Genomic DNA, 6858 nt, shown 5'->3' with positions numbered 1-6858 from the left:
ATGTGTAGTACACAGTTTTTATTAGACAATATGTACATACATTGAAATACAACAGGATTGCTGTATTAAAGTTTGAGAAATTCTATTATAACTGGACTGACATAGACAAGTCCTCAAAAGAAACACAAATAATTTTTTTCAAATGGATTTTGTTTTCTTCACATGGATTAATTCCTGTGTTACTTTTCCCCAATGCAGGCACTTAATTTTTTAGTAAAGAATTATTCCAAAATTCAGGATTTTACCTTGTGCTGCTGTGGCAAAATAGTCCAGGGAGCTACTTCTATGTTTAATAAAATCTGATTTTGCTAGTAAGGAACACAGAGCCCATGTGCATTGTATTTTTGAAACATGATTAAAGCATTTCTTTTGCTTCTGAATGTCTTTATAAAAGTCTCAGTTGAAAGCATGCCATAGTGTACCTGGTTTCTCATTGCCATTTTCTTTCTGAACTATATCCCTGTTTTTCACATGTACAGAAACTTTGACAAAATTGGTACCTTATATGGCCCCTGTACTCCCACATGTGTTGTGTGTCACTTGGTGGAAGTGTTACTTCAGCCAGCTGGTCTCGTTCTAGGGGAACGCTGAGGCAAAAGTGTTTTCCTGCATACTTGAGACTGCAGATGTTGCAGCTGTGCACTGTCTATAGAAATGACTCCAGACTCCAGTGTTCCTGCAGAGGGTGCGTCTACAGCTTGAACTGGGGAGCTCTTTTGAGGCTGCTGGAGTTATGGGGCTGCCACTTTCAGTGAGCAGAGCTGAACTGAAAGACACAGAAGAGGGAAATAGGTACTAAAAGCACGATAAGAAATTTCAGAGAAAAGGGTGCCAGATAGATTTGTTGTCTGGTTGTTTTCTTTTTTGTTTTTTTTTTTTTTTCCTACAAATGAATTGAGCTTGTACTTAACTGCCTACTAATACAAAATTATGTGGGTTAAAAATATCTTTTTTATGAGATTTGCCCTGTCTGGAAGAGAGGAGAACATACAGTCTGTGCTGGTTTGGTAATGCTGAAAGTGCCTACTGGTTTGGAATGTGAGACTGTCTCTCCTAAAGAATTAAGTTTCCTGGCTGTTTAGTGGTCATTGAGGACTCCCACCTGTGACCTGTATTATGATGTGTGAATCAATTTGTATCTATTAATTTAGGGTTTCTGGGCACTTTAGCCTTGTTCTTTTTTTTTCCCTGCTAAGTGACTAATGCTATTGCTAATGAGTCAACAAGGAAAGAGTGGTTAAGTCTTGGCTATCTAATATTAATGAACAGCATGTAAGACTTGGACAAATAAAGATGGATTTAGATTTAATTTTTTTCTCAGTGTTTTGTGAAATCCTGTGTTTTGGGATTTTGTTTGAGGGAGGTTAGGCTCAAAGTACTGGCATCTGAAATTTCCACTTTTAGGTTTCTTTTTTTAATTTTAAATATTTTTTTCCAGTGGTAAGGGGCCTGTACTAAGGTGCTGCTAGTTTTTTTTACTCAAGCCATGATTTGATACTATCTCTTGTTCTGGATGCTCTCTTCTGCCTCTCTGAGGGGGCTGGCTGATTCTGGAGCTACCATTGCACAGAGCTGGAAAGCACACTGTCAGCCTTGGAGCTTCTTTCCTGGCAGGTTAAGGTCATCTGCTGAGGCAAAACTAATAAAAGGATATGTAGGGCTAGAGCAGGATAAGGAAAAGGAAGCTGAACAGTTTGGAAAGGTAGGAGTCTGTTCCTCTACTTTCAAAAAAAGGTAGGAGAGATGCCAGGTATATAGTGCTGGAAGCAAGAAGGTGGCAGAAGCCTTCAAAGAGACATTAGTGGCAAGATCTGAAAGCTCTGTGCTGTTACAGTAAGCAGCCACCAAATTATCTGTGGCTCCCAAATTATCTGGAGGAAAAGAGTGGGTTGGTGGTATATTTTGCTAGTAAGTTTAGATAAGTGAAGCCAAGTCCCCTGTGGCATAGACTTAGTGCAGATCCAGTTACGTGGGTAGTGCTTGGCCATCTGTTTCTGTATGTCAGGCCTTGTGTGGGTCTGTGTCAGTCTTCAGCTCAGTACACCTGTTGAAACTGAAACACCTCTTAAATTATATCTAGCACTGTAGAGGTGCAAGGCGTGGAGTGTAGCTGCAGCTGCAACACAAAGGAGGATGTATTGGCAAATGCATTTTTCTGCCAGTATAGCCCCTCAGGTTTAGATGTGTAAACCCTCTGATGCTCCCTTCCCTTGTCTGTTGTCAGTCAGACATCCCAGTCCTGTCTCTTCTGGGCTGCCGAGTTGTTAGAAGTGCAGCAGAGGCAGGCGGGAGGCACTTGTGCTGGTACGTCACCATTGTGGTGGTGTCTGGAAATGGTCCTGGGGAGTAGAGAGCATTGGATTCAGGACGCTTCTCATGGCTGTCAGCATGGAGCAGAACAGCAACAGCAAGACAGCTAACAAACCTAGCTGGTACCTGATGGGTTTGGAGAGGCACTGCTGGGGAGGGCAGGTTCGGGTTCGGAGAAGAGGGAGTGGTGGAATTGTGAAAGACTTGGGAAGATGGACTGAAAAATAGTAGTGATAGGGCAGAAGCAGTTTGAGATGAACTCTTGTCTCTGAACTTTTCTGAATAATTGATTTTTGTTTCGTGGGTGTCATTAGATATCCAGCTAAATGCTCAGCTGATAATATGGTTTGATTTTCATATTGAATAAGGTAGTATTTTGAAATTACCGTGTTAAAGTAGTATTTAACTATTGGTCTTCAATATTGATTTACAGTAAGAATGATTATCCAATAAAGGCAGCAATCTGAGGAGAGCCTTAAAATAAAATACCCATAATATTTCTCAAATCTTGTTTTCAAAGGACTCTACACACATATATGCTTAGAGAGACAGGAATGTAATGTTTTCTGTCAGGTGCAAGCAGATTTTCTGTAGAGTAACTGAATTTCCTCCTTGCTGGCAGCAGAGGGAGCTATGAAGCTTTTATTGGTAATTCAAAGAGGTCGGAGTGGGTCAGTGTAAAAAAAAGAATTAAACAAAAAAATGTGAAAAAGTCCCAGTTGCATGGGAGATCTGAGGTGCTTCATGGGGCTGGGGCAGAGCTGTGGCTAGTCAGGCCCCAGCAACTCAGCCCCTCTCCTGCCTTGCAGTGGTGTGGAAGTAGCTGCTGCAGTTATTAAAAGGAACAATGTAAACTTCTCTCTGAGCCAAATTTTTAATCAAAGCAATGAGGAAGAACAGGATCTGTGTGTCATATGTCAAAACAATAGCAGCGTGCATCGCCTGGTAATTAACACTCATGCATGAATCTGGAAAAGTAATTCCCAGTCAGGGTGGAGTATGTGTATTCTTTTGTAAGGCTTTTGATAATTTGTCTTGATTTTGATTAATGCTGGATCTCTAGTATGTGGTGTTTTGTTTTGTTTTTTTTTTTTTTTTTTTTTGCAAATGCTAATTGAATGAGTTTTTAATGTAAGTCTACATAAACAGCAGATTAATGAGTAAAAGGTAACCAAAATCAGACCAGCATTATTCTGGCAAAGTACGATGTGTGTTTGTTAGATGAACCCCTGTGTCACTTTTACCTCCAAAACTGAAACTGTGGCATTAAAAATCTGTAATATTTCATCTGTTCTGGAGACTCATTCCAGAGAAACTTGTACTCCTTCTGGCCACAGCAAAATCTCTTTCTGTAGTGCATCTTGTATTGATGTCATGGTTCAGCTCCAGGCAGCAGCCAAGCCCCAGGCAGCTACTTGCATCACTCCTGCACCAATGGGATTGGGGAAAGAATTGCAAGGGTAAACACTGGAAAACTCATGGGTTGAGATGAAGACAGTTTTGTAGGGAAAGCAGAAGCCATGCACACAAGCAAAGCAAAATAGTGAATTATTCCCTGCTTCCCATGGGCAGGCAGGTGTTCTGCCATCCCCAGGGAGGCAGGGCCCCATCATGTGTAACAGTGACTTGGGAAGACAAACACCATCACCCCAAACGTCTCCCCAGTGGGCATGATAGCCTATGGTGTGCAATCTCCCTTCAGTCAGTTCAAGCCACCTGTCCCAGCTCTGCTCTCACCCAGTTTCTTTTGTGCACCTCCTAACTGGCAGAGCATGAGACAAGAAAAAAAGTCCTTGACTTAGGATAAAAACACAACTTCCCAAAAAAACACAACATCAGTGTGTTGTTAATGCCATTCTTATTCTGAATCCAAAACACAGCACTATAACAGCTACTGAGAAGAAATTAACTCTACCCCAGCTGAAACCAGGACAATTGAAATTAAGGACATTTGCATGGGTCTTTTTTTTTTCCCTGAGGATTTATGAAAAAGCTAATCTGAGGAATGCCCCTCAATTATTTCATACATTATTTTTGGAAGAGGATCTCAAATAAGAACTAAAGAGATGTGAGATGGAAACAACCTAAGTTATTAATTCTTGGCCAGATTCCTATGGTTTGTCCTCAAATACCTAAACAGACTTTTAATCTCGTTCATACATTCATTTTGCTCTGTAGTTATCTTGCCTTTGTTGCTTACCTTCCTTTCATTTTGCATAAGTCTAGGTAAATTACTTGGTACTGGCTCCAGATTTTAAGAGCAGGGAGGGGATAGGATATGTGATCACAGAAATTGAAAATCTGGCCATGCTTGAGGTTGAGTAGCTGATGGTGTTGCCTTTCTCCTCTCTGCTTCTGCACCCTCATAATAATCAAGCTAATCTGTATCTTAGAGTAAACAGAAGGGAGCTTAATGAACAAATAAATGGCTTAAACTGCTGTCTTCATGGTTTTATTGTGGCATTGGTTGAGTACTTAAGTTGTCTTCAACCTGACATAATATTGGGATGCTGTATTTCCTGAAAGTCTTCTGAGGTTTTTTGTTTTGTTAATGAATGAAAGGTTTATCAGTTATTAGTGGATAGTAATTGAGCCATGAATTACAGCAAAAACCTGTTAAATCCTGTTTATAATAATGTCAGTCAAGATACAGAGCAGGGAATTATATAACCTTGATAGCTTTGATCGCAGGCATTGTGAGGTAACTGATTAGGATGTGTACTTCATCAATGGGATTAGAAACAAAATCAAGATAGGTAATGTTTTTCCTGCTTCTTTGAGAGAATCCTGTTTTCCAAACTAAGTTGTACAAGGAAGTATTTATTTTCTCTGACTAAAGGAGAAATAGGTAGGGAGTGGTAAAGTAGCTACATGTAAATCTGTTGTGGAATTGGACTAAACCATTTAAAAGAAGTTAAAATGGCATTAAAAAAAACCACTTAAAAAGTTATTGCTGCTTATATTAAGGCATTAATTTGCTATAATCTATTTCAATTTTTATTAGAGTCCAAGTTGCACATTTAGATTCTTCAGAACTTTAAATAGTTCATAGTTTGAAATGGAAAAAGTCCCAAAGGAGGTGGGGTAGAATTTGCAGAAGTGGTCAGCAGTAGTACCATTTCAGGGCAGGCAGTATTTCCTGCCTTCTGTTTACTCAACGAGTTCAGTTCAAGGATTGTCTGAACTGAAGTTTGGGATTGTGAAAGTTCAAGATGAAGGAAAACTTAAAACTTAAAAACAAACCTCCCTGAGAGCCAAGTAAAATTGGTAATGGAGAAGGGAGTCCTAAGACTAATGTCTCTAGCAGTGCATGTGAATGCATGAAATTTTAAAGGTTAGCCAAGGGAATAAGCTGGGGAGTTTCTGTTTTGATTTCATGATGGTAAGGAAAACAAGTCTCTGCCAAGGGCATTTCACATTGAAAAGATCAGTGAAAAAGTTTTAATCTGCTTCTAACAGATACTGTTAAACATTTTGCCATATCTGTGTTAATAACTGTAGGACACAATATCTGTAAAGAAAGTTTTATTAACAGAATTGTTTAAAAATAAATTAGCTTTTAATGAAGAATTACTTTCATAATTTATCTTGTGTATTCAGCATGTTAAACAAGTTTTAATACATTTAATTTTGAAGTGATGCTCTTGTGCAATTTAGTGGATTCCAATTTCCATCTACATGCAGGGAGAGATACCAAAATTCCAGAGAAATAATTAAAATTCATTGTTCCAGTGTAATTAAAATGTATAATATAGGCATTTGAATAAATATGTGGAGTAACATATACACAGACCTTAGTAAATGTAGAGATATTGTATTCTCATTTACCAAAATGAGATACATTGGTAAGAATTAATCTTTTGGAAAACTAAATCACATTTAGGAAATTGAAACTACAAATACAACATAAGGTCAAGATTATTTTTTTAAATTTTATTTCCAAGTCAGTGTTTCTTGTTTCACCCTTCAAATGATGATTAAAGTGATATTTTACTTAAACAATCAAATCTGGAATATCTTTTAGAAAATAAGGTTTTTTTGTTTCTGAATTTCAATTTTTAATGGGAAGTCTCCATAGCAACACTTGCCCAAACAATTACATTTGTTCTTTACAAGGGGAGCATAAACCTCCATCTTTGTGGAATTTATCTATTTCCAGGTTCATGCTTACTTGTTAGAACTTTGTTTGCTGAGCTGAAGAATTCTGCAGTGTCAAGTTTTGGGTTCTACTCTTGCTGCATTTTCTCTAGGAAATAACTTCCTTGAGGCCAGACTGGGCTGTTTTCCACTCCCGTAGTCTCTGCAGTGATCTGATTTTTTTTAATAACCCAGGGTTGACCTACAGCCAAATGCAAAGGTGCTAAATTTAGTCTTCCTCAATGTCTCTTTGCTTATATATGAAAGATTGCAAATTCCCTTTAAATTGTTACTGACTTTGAAGAATAACAAATAAAACATGAGCTTCCAAGATGCAAAAGCTTTCCCAGAAATACCAACTCCTATCATAGTTTCCTATCCTATTGCCTGTTCTTTATTGCTACATATGTC

Source organism: Anomalospiza imberbis, chromosome 4 (assembly GCF_031753505.1).
Source record: "Anomalospiza imberbis isolate Cuckoo-Finch-1a 21T00152 chromosome 4, ASM3175350v1, whole genome shotgun sequence".
Lineage (NCBI taxonomy): Eukaryota > Metazoa > Chordata > Aves > Passeriformes > Viduidae > Anomalospiza > Anomalospiza imberbis.
This window is presented reverse-complemented; position numbering follows the sequence as displayed.